This window comes from Anabrus simplex, chromosome 2 (genome assembly GCF_040414725.1).
Source record: "Anabrus simplex isolate iqAnaSimp1 chromosome 2, ASM4041472v1, whole genome shotgun sequence".
NCBI classification, from domain to species: Eukaryota; Metazoa; Arthropoda; class Insecta; order Orthoptera; family Tettigoniidae; genus Anabrus; species Anabrus simplex.
The window spans coordinates 636,821,980-636,836,180 of NC_090266.1; the positions used below are offsets into that span (position 1 = coordinate 636,821,980).

Consider the following 14,201-nt stretch of genomic DNA (forward strand, 5'->3'; position numbering starts at 1 on the left):
GGTCCGCATTACCTGTGCGACGTACAATACCTGAGTAGTATCATAATGTGTCTAACACAGTGAGTCAACGTTACTTATTAGTACCGCTACATAAGAAATACCATGGTTCTAAGTTACTAGCAATAAGTACCATTATGAGGGGCCATTGACCTGGATTTTGGACTTTCTTTTTTTTTTTTTTTTTTTTTTTTTTGCTGTTTGTGTTACGTCGCACCGACACAGATAGGTCTTATGGCGACGATGGGACAGGAATGGCCTAGGAATGGGAAGGAAGTGGCCGTGGCCTTAGGACCCATTTTGACAACATGCATCATCGGTTCAGAATTGTGCTTTGGAAGTAGTCCCTTGATCAGTAATCCTTAGGGAATTCTGCAAAAATGTGCTATTTTACTGGTGAAAACAACATATTTCGGCAAAATCGTCAGAAATACTCAAAATACAATGCATAAATCTTTCGACCATTCCGATCGATGAAGAAAGTAGCCGATCGATTGCAGCTTGCTGACTGTAATTGATATTTACAATGGGAATAGCAAAGAGAATAAGATCTGTATTGATTATTATCGAAATGTAAATCGTGTGTCACGGAAACGAGATAGATGCAGCGTTGTTTACCTGTTCAAAATTGAAACTAGTGAAGAGTAGAAAGTTGAGCGATCGTTTAGGTTATGGGGCACACAACAAAAACTGCGCAGAAAAGGGCTCAGCAATATGCAAAGGATGGTTTATATGCCACAGATTCAGCGACATTGTTTTGCAAGTATTGTAATTGACGAGTTGGGTGGGGGAAAAAGATAGCCTTGTGAAACATATTAAATCTGAAAAACACGTGGGTTAGCAACGCTACAACAAAAGTTCAACCCCTGCTGCTAGTTCGTCTCAAAGAAAGCAGTCTTCTGTGCTTACACAGTTGGATAGTTGTAAAAGACGAAAAATTTCCAGATAACTTCTCTAAACGCGCAGTTGAAGTATTTGCCAGAGCAAATATACCTCTGGAAAAGCTGGAAAGCAAAGAGCTAAGAGACTGGATTACCGAGTTTTCGAATGAAGAGCTGCCTTGGGTGAGAATTCTATGTGAATTATATTTACTGGGTAAGTTTCGATTTCATTGACCGGGTACGGTGTAGGTATTATGACATCCAAACCACACGCAAAATTGAAGGATACTGAATTTGAGTGCGATTTTCATATTGAACTATCTTGCCCGTACCCAATTGTTCCAGTAATTTAAAATCATTTTGTTATAATTTGAGGTCTTTCTTCCTTTCTAGAAGTTGTATCTGACAACCAGAAAAGAACAGGAGAGACTCTAGTGGGGAAGAACAGCAGCATACTCTGTGATGAATGTGCCGTTGTTTCTTATCATCATATTCCAAGTTCCAGCCGGATCGAAAAGAGAGCTGCACGTTGTTTCTGTGAACTATCTTGATGCAGGAGATGCTACAAACTGCTCTTTTGCTGTTTTAGAAGCTCTGCGGAGTTACAGTGTACCATATGGTGCGTTAAAGTGTTTGTTAATGACAGTGCTCCGTACATGACCTGGTGTTATGAAACATTAAGTGTGGTCATAGCGGGATCATTCAGTGCATGTACAGTGCTGGGCACATAAGATCAGCTTGGTTGGCAATAGTTGGGTCGCAGTGATGACAGATTTAAATCATGTGGTTGCGGTGGTAAAGTCCGCATTTTTGAAGACAAGAAAGCAAAAATATAATTATTTACAATTCTTATCATCAAAGTATGGTGCTTCAAAGGAAGCAAAGCTTTTTCCTGCACCTGTCATAACCCGATGGAATAGCTTGTTTCAGGCTGACTTCTGTTTGAGTGGTTACTTTACTGATGTTACATTTTTCAAGATGTCTGACAAACTGTGGTATTAAGTACCTGACTGATCTGAGTGACCGAGAAGTGAATAGGCTTCACTCCCCCATGGTTTTTGTCACAGATCATGCAGCTGGATTGGTTGACCTCCTTACTGAACTTGAAAGGTCTCTGTATCCTACCTCTCATCTCCTTTACCCCAAACTGCGTAACCTTGACGCCAGTTTTACCTTCATTTGTGAGGTGAATTTTTCTGCAGGAACTAATGATGCTTTGATTAAGCTCACTCTTCTACAGCAGGCTGCATGTAGACACATTTGTCAAAGCTGCTCATTCTTGACTGTGCAAACTAGCCACATTGAAAGCTAAAGACCCCAACCATAAGCATTTTGTCAATTTCTCAAGCTTTCTATAAATTAGATGAGCTTGAGAAATTGTTTGGAGTAACAGATCTCTCACGAAACGATACCTGGTCTGGTTACTGTTTTCTGAAACATGCATTTAAAACCCAGATGAAAGAAAGTGAAAAATGTGATGTCATGCTTGCATTAACTGCAGTTCAGACGAAGTTCAGCATATTTGCTAAATACTGCCGTGAGTTGTTGTGGAGCGAGCGCGTGTTATCTCGTTACAACACAGTCTTTACAGACAGACGGTGCAATTTGAAAGAAAAAGCAGTGCCGAAGTACTGACAATGCTTTCGTTTGAACAATGAATTTGTATTGTGTGTGAACCAAGGACAATAATTGCGCTTCATAAACTTGGAATTGTTAAAATTAATAATACCATGCGATTATTGTGAGTTGGATCCACTAATTATTTTAAATTTGTATTCATCCATTCATTCTTCATAACTTTTGACTTCTGGTCAGTGGCTGAATTTTGGACTTTTCAATTGTCATTACATTTTATCCTATTTCATACCATTAGGGGCCAGTGACCTAGATGTTAGTCCCCTTTAAACAACAATCATCATTATAAATTGTAATCACATAGGCTGAGTGAACCTCGAACCAGACCTCAGATCCAGGAAAGAATCCCTGACCTGGCTGGGAATCGAATCCGGGGCCTCTGGGTAAGCTACTCCTACTCTGGGGGGGGGGGGGGGGGGCAGTATGGTTTACACATACTCTGTGTAAACTATGCACTACACAAGTTACGTATATCATGTTGGGGAAGCTCGCAGAAAGGCCATCTGCTGCCTTCTTCATATAGGTAGTAGCATCTATATAATCAAGGGTAGAACATCAAATTTCACCCCATTCGGCCATAACTGTGGAGATTCATTAAGCGAGCCATTGTTACATGACTCAATGGTGATAATTCTCTACATGGTAATAGAAGACACCTCTTGGAAATTGTTTCATTGTATCACAGCTACCACAACGTTTTCCACCTTGCTACCACTAGAGAGTGGTGATTAATCTTGCCCATGCTTCCCATATTTTTTATTTTCAGATTGTGCTGTGATTTTTCGTAGCATTTCTTTGTAACATGCAGAGACATACACTTTTATTAATGTTGATTCATTAGGTTTTTCAAACTTTGTGTACTTCGTAAGGAAATTTGTAAGCGTAGACTTAATTTATATAAAGGAATATCACAAGAAAGAACATTTTGGCGTACATCTGCCTAATATTTGGAACTTTTTGAAACTGGGGTGTGAGAAGAGGAAGTTGCTTTACCCAAAAAAATCTTCTCTCAAGTAAGGATTTAAGGAAGTTTCCAAGAACAGAGCAGACAGCAATTTAAATTTTAGTATGTAGGGACTAACTTCATATTTTTTAAATTAATTTTATGATATGAAATTATTCTGTTTTTAATGTTTTACTAAATGACATACTAAGTGTGTAAGTGAACAGTTTTGGACACAAAAGGGATATTTTAACGATTTCAATTTGTTTTGTTGACTGTATTGTACAAATGTTTCAAGTCCGAGGATTTTGAATAATGTTTTTCACTGCTGAGGAAGATAGCAGTTAAGCTCTCGAAACATTACTGTAGATATAATAAAATATAAAGTGTTGACAAGGCGGAAAAATGTTTCATAGAAATTGAATATAAGTCAATACGGACAAGATTGAACCATCATAGTTAAAATAATCAATTATCACGAGTCATTTTTTACGGAAAAAAGAAAGAGGGGAATGATGTTTAGTCCTTTCCAGCATTTCTGATCAAACCACCTCATTTCAATGCTTGCGAGTCTGAAACGATGCTTATTCGATCGTCACTTCCTTTTGTTACCCATAAGCGTTGTGAAAATTATTGCGTGACTGGTGGAGTTACTCTGCTGTTCTCCAGTACAAATCCTGAGGTAATGTTGCATTTACAGAATTGAGGGCCACATTAAGCACATGTACACTAGAATCGTTTATGGTTCAGAAGAAAAAAACGTCATTACAGGGGGAAGGATGTTTTAAGAGTAACCTCCACTGAAAATCATCAGCAGGATGCGAAACAAGTTACAGCGAATGTTTTGTCATTGAATCAACAGGTAGTGTGCAAATTTTATTGTGTAACATTATGTACTTTAGAATAGATTGCTGTCCGGAGGGGGAAAAGGGGTATCATTATCAAGAAGGGAAGACATGCTTTGGACTTCAAAATTCTCTGAGGGGCAGAGGGTGACTACTGATAACCCACTTCAAAAGTTGGCACCTCTGGTTGTAATTGATTATTTGATGATAGATTTTAATTTACATGATTGATTACCATTTTACTTGCAGGTCCAGTCGCTGTTGCAGTTCTCGAGTCTTCGCCACTGATTTTAGAAAATTCACACTTCTATTTTCAAGAAGTTATCATTTGGTGCCATTTGTTTTTATAACTGAAGTGTCAGCTCAAGGTGGAAATTCTTACATAATTGGTTGGTAAGTCTCCACATGTTCTTAATTTTTAGTTTTTTTCTTTTTAAACTTCAATACGGATAGGTCATGTAGCATTGTTGGCTGGGAAAGGGCTAGGATTGAGAAGGAAGCAACCGTGGCTTTAATTACGGTACAGCTCCTGTATGAATATTGGGAGACCACAAGTAACCATCTTCATTTTAGATTCTGTTTGTGGACTTTGTGTAGAGGATGATAGAGTATTTCCATTGCTGGTTTTTCCAAAAACTTTTTTCTTAATGATAGAAAGCTGATATTGATAAACATTTGTTGTCAAGGGAAGAAAGCTGTGATTGAGATACACATCTTCTGTCATTAATGAAATACACAGGAGACTGGACAGGATTGAACAGACTTATTCAATCTTATATACACTAGATGAGACAGGGATAATGTTGTAACTGTTATATGTATCTTATGGAAGGAAGAAGAGATGCTTGGCATTGAGAAATTTTCACTTTTCCCTCCTCCAAAATAACGTAGTGGATATCTGGGAAACTGGGGGTGAGATTTTTAGATCCTAATGGGTGGGTAGGAAATAGGGATCTGCACTCATATGGCCTTCACTTGAAGCGCAATGGTACATATAAGTTAGGACATTTGTTTAGAAATTTTATAGGGCGTTACATTCAGGGAAACAGGGTGGACTAGAGAGTGGTGATAAGGGCACCGGGATCTGGATGTCAAGTAGCGATGACATAAAAATGTTAATGTTGAAATATAGAAGTATTTTAAAGAGAGGAATAGAATTAAATAATTTATTAGATATATAGTTACCAGATATTGTAATAGGAGTTGAATCATGGCTGAGAAATGATATAATCAATGTAGAATTTTTTTTACAGAACTGGAGTGTTTATATTGTAGAGGTAGGATAGGAATGGTAGGAGGTAGGTGATGGAATTTTTTGATACGATAATCAGCTATGTGGGAAACGATGTGGAAAGGGGTTATCGAGTTATCTCAATTTATCGGGGTAAGGATGTTTCAAGAATACCTACTGAAAAGCATCTGCTGGATGCGAAACAAGTTGCAAAGAATGTTTTATCACTGCATTAACAGGTAGTGTGCAAATGTTATTTTGTAATATGATGTACACTGGAATCTCGATTCTCCGTTTTTGGACGGACCACGGAAAAAACCGTACAACGCAGGAAAATGGAAAATCCGGGAATGAATGAACCATCAACAATTTGGCTAAACATCACAAAAATGAAATATGTATACTTATAATCTTACAAACATCCCTAAACCAAACCAAACTACATCCACAATGGGCCCTTCTCCTACCAAGCGACCGCTGCTTGGTCCGAAGGCCTGCAGATTACCAGCTGTTGCATGTTCAGTGCGACAAATCCTCTCGGCCGTTATTCCTGGTTCTCTAGACTGGGGTCGCCATCTCACATTTAAATAGCTCCTCCATTAAAGGTAATCATGTAATGAATGAACCTGGAACCAGCCCTCGTATCCAGGTAAAAATGCCTGACCTGGCCGGGAATCGAACCCGGGCTCTCTGGGTGAGAGACAGGCAAGTGAGACCACGGGGCCGGCTTCAAACATTAATTACTGGTGCACGACTTAAAAATCTCGAAACTTTACATTCATTTTTACCGGGAAAACTTTGCCAGTTTCCTCTGAAAACTTCTTTCAGTTCAGCAAGTTTGATCAGCCAAATTCTTCAAAAAATCCAGTACCTGTAACGCCAAGCCAAACAACAATCGATCACAAGTAGTTTTTAATTCTCTAATAAAATATAGCCCACTAGATACAAAAGCGTCCAACATGATGGCGAAATCCCTTTTATTAAATCTTCCATTGTAATTTGGTCACTAGTATATTGTTCGTAGTATGTATGTTGGGTATTCAGCCCGGAGGCTGGTTTGATCCTCTGCAGCTCCGTCAACAGCTGTCAAAAATAGCCTAGGCGTCACTGAAGAGGCGTACTAGGGAAGTGAGGAGTGAGGTAGTTTCCCGTTGCTTTCCTCACCGAGCCAGCCGCTGCTATTACATATCAGTCTGCCAAGCCCACTGAAATGCATGCACCAACCGACCCTATGAGCGATATCTTCACACCATTCATAACAGGGACTGGCTGCATAAGCAATGGTTTTACTAGCATCACTCATACCTCAGTCACTTTCATATTGTCAAAGCCAAGGATGAGACTGAGACAGGTCAATGAAGGTAACAAATTTGATATAGCCCATACCAGAAGACAGTGCACTGTAAAAACTACATCTTGCCAGCAAAGGCCAGTTTATTTAAATCTTGTACCACATAAGGCCTACATTGACATTTAAAGGTTATGTTGAACTCGATAAAATGGTTTTGAATGTAAGTATCGGTCCTCAAGTTCTCAAATGCATTATATTCAATTCTGCTTGTCACTAATCACAATCAAATTGGGAAAAGATAAAATATCATTAACACTTCCGAAATTATGGTTATTAGCGACCTTGACTCAGCTAGAATGCGTACTCGCTGTACAAGTCGGTACAACTGCGAAATGATAGCCTACTTAGTTTTTAAATGTAACGTGCGCAAAAAAAATACTACTGCAGTTTTTATAACAGTTTAACACAAAACTTGAAATTCCCAGTCTATTATTAGGACCAAAACAGTAATAGGCAATCCCAAAACCTCCCATGGCTCTATGCACAGTATGTAAGGTGCAACATCTGTTCTGGCCTCGATAACACAATTCGGCTTATGGGCACTATTTTAACTTACATTCTCGAAATACCACGTCACTTAAGTTGCATTTTAATTTTCGTCTTTCTGTAAGATTGTTCGCCTTGGTGCTGATTTTATAGAAAAACGTTTACTGCTGTTCTTACGACAAAAATTCAATAATAGTTTCAGACAAGGTTTTAAATTCACATTGTGATAATTTTTATTGTGTATGTTATCACGTTTTTAGAAGTACTTTAATGTTGTTTTTTAGATGTAATGTAATTTTGTTTTTAGACTACTGTAATTTTAATTTGGCTATAGTCTTTTTAATATGTTTACGACTGTTCAGGAACATCATTTTAAGATTAAAAAATACTGCTGAAGATGTTCTTTATATGAGCGAAACATGTCCCTTAGAAGAATTAATTGTATGAAAGTGTAAACACCAATAAAGGTGAATTGTATTGAATAGGTGGACAAGAAATACTTTTTAATTGCTGTGAATAACATAATCATATACGATAATATTAAATACTAAATTTGGGTTACTAAAGAAGGAGCAGTTTCGATTCCTGCCTGAAAGCCCAGTGACTATACAGTGCCCTGAGGGAAATGCCACAAACCTGTTGGGCGATACACTCGAAGAAAAAAAGTACTGGTAACCCTGGACATGATGTAGATGTTTTGCATGTATGAACATTTGACGAAACTTGTTCCATCTTCAAGTAGAGCTGCCGAAAAGCGCTCTGTCTCCTTCCATTTGTTGTGGACACACTCTGCTTTATGGTTTCCGAGGATTCTCTAAACAGTTCCACCCTAATGCGATGCTAAGATGCTCCCTTACACAAGTTCACCGCCGATCGCTTTTCCAGTGCGGTACAGTACTTCCTCAAATTATCCCAATGACAGGACGTTAACTCCAAAATTTGTAATTATACCGTAGCCATCCTTTTGTGATATACAGTTTCTTGAAAAATGCGTGATCGAGGATTTAGCGTTGATGAGACTGAAATTTCTGGACGGTTGATCAGGGAAATAATTTCTTCGAGGACCGGATAATTCTTGATTTTTACAACGTGATTTAATTAGGATGCTCGCCGGACCACGTAGTTTGAACGAATAATATGGTAAGACGCAGTTTCCGGGAACATGTAATTGAGTTTCTACTGTACTTTATATTGATTGCTGTCGAGAAGGAAAAAGTTATATCATTGATAAGATAATCAGCTATTTGGGAAATGATGTGGAAACGAGTTATCTCAATTTACTGAATATCAATTGAGGCAGTGAGTGATAGAGTGGGGAGAAATTGGTAAATTTGTGTTATTGGCACATTCATGCAGGGCTTACATTTATCTTTCAATCTGCAAGTTATCAAACGCATCCATAGGCTGCTTAACTAAACAGTAAAGTAACAGTAACATTCTTATCTTTATTAGGGCAAACACAAGTTTCAAAATATAAAACCATATGAGCTGTATAGAGAAAGTGAAGTAAGAGATGATGATATCAGTGATTATGAAGCTGTTTGTCGTAGTTAAAAATAAACATGATAGAAAGGAAGGTTGTAAAAGTAGGATTATTAGGCAGTTCCAAATGGCTGATAAGACAGGCATGAGGATGTATTTAAAAAGAAAAAGTGATCGATGGAAAATCGTAAATAAAAATGTAAACAGTCTGTGGGAATGTTTTAAAGGTGGTAAGGAATGGTAAAGACCCACTATATTATAACAGAGAAGTAAACAGACTAAGAAGAAGGTGCATGTTGGAAAGGAATAGAGGCAAAAATGGTTGTGGAAGCAAGGAGAAATTTGAGGAACTTATTAGGAAATTGAACCTAGTGAAGAAGTCAGCTAAGGATAAGATAATGGCAAGCATAAATTTGCATACAAGTTTTAGTGAAAAATGGAAATGTATATATAGGTACTGTAAGGCAGAAACAGGTTCCAAGGACATTCCAGGAATCATTAATGAACAAGGGGAGTGTGTATGCAAGGATCTACAGAGGGCAGAAGTACTTTCATTGAGAGAGCATTCCTGAAGGCAGTATTATTGGATATTGGTTTTCTATATATAATTGTGATATGCATAAGGACCTTAAACAGCTTTTTGCGGATGTCGTTATTCTGTTTAGAATAATAAATTAGTTACATTATAGTGAGCAACTGCAAAAAAACCTCGACACTGTTGTGACATGGACAGCAATCAATGGTATGATAATAAATGGGGTTTTGGGTTTCACCAATAGGAAAAGTCCTCTCAGTTTTAACTACTGCATTGATGGGGTGAAAGTTCCTTATGAGGTACACTCTAAGTACATACGTGTTAATATAATGGAAGATCACATCGGGTGATCACATGAGTGGGATTTTAAATAAGGGGTACAGATCTCTGCACATGGTTATAAGGCTACTTAGGGTTTGTAGTAAAGATGTAAAGGAGAGGGCATAGAAGTCTTTGGTAAGACCCCAACTAGAGTATGGTTCCAGTGTATGGGACCATCACCAGGATTACTTGTTTCGAGAACGGGGAAAAGTTCAAAGATAAGCAGCTCAATTTGTTCCGGGAGACTTACGATAAAATAGTAGTGTTATAAAAATGCTGCAAAGTTTGGGTTGGCAACACTGGGAGAATGGAGACAAGCTGCTCAACTAAGTAGTATGTATGCAATAAATTTCATGGCTGGGCCCGTATGGATGTGTATGACTTACTTTTTACAAAAAACTTTAGTTTATTATCCACCTAGTCAATATAGTTTACTCTGAAAAACTGTACTAATTTTGACTGTACATAGCGGCCATCCTCAGGTATTAATCATAAAATTACAATTAGGACATAGTGACGTAATAAACGAGGGAGAGGGGATTATACCTCCTGAGTTACGGCTACAGATACAAACACATAAAGTACACTAGTGTACACATTAAAATTACACGTTGGACATTTGATAAATGGTCAAGTGAATTTGAATAAAAACTAGTTGGTCAAAAGATTGACACTTAAAATGATTTCAAAACTGCGCTTGTGTCCATGAAAAAATGACGTGAGGGTAGTCCCATAATGGAATCGTAAAATATGCATTACAAGAAAATATCACAGTATTGATGAAAATAAAATTGATTAATCTTTAATGTGTCTGTGAACGCCATATCTCTGAAGGAATGATCTTATGTTACAATAAAATGAAGGATTTCCCAGTGTTATGAGAGTAAGTCTTTTTGTCCATAAAGGCGTTAATAGGGGGAAATCTATCGAGGTTGCAGTGGCACACCCAGTACAGCTGTCGGTATAGACTACCGCTGTATGTGGTCAAAACTAGTATTGTTTGAGGGTAAACTATTATGATTAGGTGGATAATAAACTAAAGTTTTTGTAAAAAGTAACTGGTATGTATTACTACAAGTAATAAATTTAATCTTGATCCATGTTGGAGTAGTTATATATAACAAATTCCAACTTGTACGTTTGGGAAGTTCACCGTTCCACCACTTTAAAATCTGATTTTCTTAGATTACACTAACATTAATTTATATTGAAAACAGCCAGAAAACACCGAAAATTCTCTGTGTTAGTCACATGGAAGAATCCGGACATACGTATACCTCAAATGAACAAGATCTGGAGATAATAAAAAGCGTGAAGAAAGGTTGCCTCATGAATACAACAGAGAACCTATTCATTTTCTTGGACAAATTCTATAATAATCGCAATCTGAACGAAAACGGCAGAATATTGGAATCCTTTATTTGATTCAATACCTCCCTTATTAATTCTATTCTGTGTCAATAACAAAATAGGGTTCAGAATGAAGATTTTTCCCCTACTTAGAAGGAAGATTTCCCCTCCACCTTCTGCAGCTGTTGCTCCCCCTCCTTCCACAAAGTATGGAGACCACGCGAGCACACACAGATACAACACTAGGAGGAAAGCAGCGTTGAGCACAGTAGGAGGCCTTGTGCGGGTCAGCTGTGAGGGGTAAACACGACAGCTAAATCTCTTTCGCTGTCAAGCTCCAAAATTTGTTCTCCTTTCCAGATTTGGATGCAACCGCAACAATAAGAGTTGCTTTCCATCTTGAACACAATTATGCCTATTCCAATTCATCTGGCAAGAAAATTCACATTTTCCTTAATGTCAAGGTTGAATGCCACAAGAACTTGCTCAAGAACACCACCAGTTTAATTATTAATAAATTATAAGATCCGTTATTTTAGGATAGTTTATAAGTGAATTTTCATGAACACATCTTTTACATCTAGAGGTGCCAAACAGTGACAAAGAAGAGAAAAAACAGACTCTTAAGATATTTAAACTTTTTTTTAGCGAAGGATAAGTTGGTTTTAATAGTGTTTTACGTATGTTACTTGTGTTTTTGTGTTTATTTTCACTATCATTCAAGATCATGACTGGAGATGTTTTCCATGGAAAATGAAACAGGTACCAACAAACATTTCTAAAAATAAATTACTGTAATCTAAGAAAATAGTAAGATTTTAAACTGGTGGAAAGGTGGAACTTCCCGAACGTACAAGTTGGAATTTGTTATATATAAGTGGTATGTTCTGAGCTCTCAGTGGATAGATGGCGTGGAAAGACATTAGCAGGCAAATAAGTTGGATTGATGTTTTTAAAAGTAGGAAAGGTCACAATATGGAGATAAGGTTGCAATTCAAGAGGACAAATTGGGGCAAATATTAGTGTGTAGCAAGAGGAGTTAAGGATTGGAATAATTTACCAAGGGAGATGTTCAATGAATTTCCAAGTTCTTTGCAGTTAGTAAAGAAAAGACTAGGTAAACAGAAAGGGAATCTGTCACCTGGGCAATTGTCGTACATGCAGATCAGTGTGTTTGATTTTGTATGTTTTTAATATGTGGTTTTTTGACGTGTTTCTCCCCTCCTGTCATCCTAATTATGACAGTTGATGCATCCGTTTCTTTTACTGTAATGTTCTGTACCATCTGTGTTTCTGTTCTGTGAAAACGTAATTTCCATATTCTTTCCACTGACATAATAATTAAACATGATAAATTCCATATTTGAGCCCGTATTGTCAAAAAGTTTTAAATTTTGAAAATCCTTACTACAAATGTTCCACGTTTCCAATACAGTACATTATTGACATGTAATAAACCAATGAAATTCCACAACTTTTTCTGTACAGTGGAACCTCAATTATCCTTTCCCTGAAACTACATATTCCCGGATTATTCGTTCAAATTATAACATCCTGCGAACATCTAATTAAATCATGCTGTATATTCAGTGTTGTCCGGTCCTCAAAGAAACTATTTCCCGGATCAGTCATCCAGAAATTTTGGACCCTGCAATGCTAAATCGTTTGTCAAGTATTTTTCAAGAAAAGGTATCTCACAAAAGGACAGCTACGACATACCCATGGATCTTGACGTTAACGTCCTGTCATTGTGATAGTAATTACGGCATGTACTAGGTATACTGGGAAAGCGATCAGCGGCGAACTTAGTTGAGGAACCATCTTTGGATCATATTCAGCTGGCATTATTTAGGGAATACTTCGAAATTATAAAGCAGAGTAGCCACAGCAATTGGAAGGAGACAGAGCGTATTTCAACAGCTCTGTTTAGACGGAACTCGTTTCAACAAATATTCATATTTTAAAGCATTTCATTATGTCCACTCTTATGTGTTTATCTTTAGCATTGTTTCTATTGTATTGCCGGACAGGATTTCAGCACTTCCCACAGGGCTTTCAGATGGGAATCAAAATTTCTCCTTTGTAACACTAATCTGGTACTTTAATATGATCTGATAATGTTCTCGAGACCCAAAGAGATGTTGTATTGTACATATATAAAACCATTACTGTTTTGCTCCTAATATAAGACAGAGATTTTTTACATTTATATTTTTATGTTAAAATGTCCTTATAAAAACAACAGTCATTTTATTTGCGCTGCTTCCCAAACGTACTTGTATAATTTCCTACTTGCAGTGAATGGCTTGTGCAGCAAGCGCTCTTTCCTGATGAATAAACCAAAATTTCTGGAGTTTTGATTTGTTTCTCTCTCTCTCCCTCCCTCCCCCTCTCCATCTGCTTGTGATTGGTGACTGGCAGAATTGAATGTTTAATGCATTGGGGAACTTTTGAAGATCGGTATACTTACGTTGGAAACCATTTTCTTGAGTTCAACATAACCTGTAAAAATGAATGTAGACCTAATTTACAAAAATTCCAGAAACTTCCTACGAACAGTATGCCGGTGACCAAATTACAATTGAAGACAAAAAAAGAAGAAATTTTGCCATCAAGTTGTGTGCTTTTGTATCTAATGTGCTTATTTTATTAATTTAGAGAATTAAAAGCTACTTGTGATCGCATGTTGTTCAGTTTGGTGTTATTTATTAGATTTTTTTATGAGCATGGCTGATCAAAGTTGCTGGCATGACAGAAGTTTTCACAGGAAACTGACAAACTTTCCCCTGTAAAACTGAATGTAAAGAAGTATCAAGATTTTTAACTCATGTAATTTATGTTTGTAGCCGGATGTGCGTTCTAGCTTGCCTTCCTCTCACCTGTAGGCCTTGGGTTCGATTCCTTTCCACTTCAGACATTTCTACCTGGATGAGTGCTGGTTCTAGTTCCACTTCATATACACTAGCGTCAGAAAGTAATTTTCTGATTTATTTCTAGAACTTACGATTGTAAATCATGTGGTTAAAATCAGTTATGTTAGATTGTCACTACGTCAGGAGTGGACGATGCGTACGTCATTGGGTCATGTGGCCGTTCAAATAAAGCTCTCTCATTGACTACTCTTATCTCGCCTATCTACAGCCT

General features: G+C 37.4%; 1 protein-coding gene across 7 annotated transcripts in view; it reads left to right on the plus strand.

Moving 5' to 3' along the window:
* Window positions 1-14,201, plus strand: part of LOC136864298 (transformer-2 protein homolog beta) — a 290,867-nt gene that overhangs the window by 21,374 nt on the left and 255,292 nt on the right. For 6 of the 7 annotated variants that reach the window (XM_067141099.2, XM_067141094.2, XM_067141098.2 and 3 more), the window contains exon 2: window positions 4,551-4,694. The gene's annotated coding sequence lies outside the window, so the exon portion shown is untranslated. The remainder of the gene's footprint in view (window positions 1-4,550; window positions 4,695-14,201) is intronic. The other variant, XM_067141097.2, reaches the window with a different exon arrangement.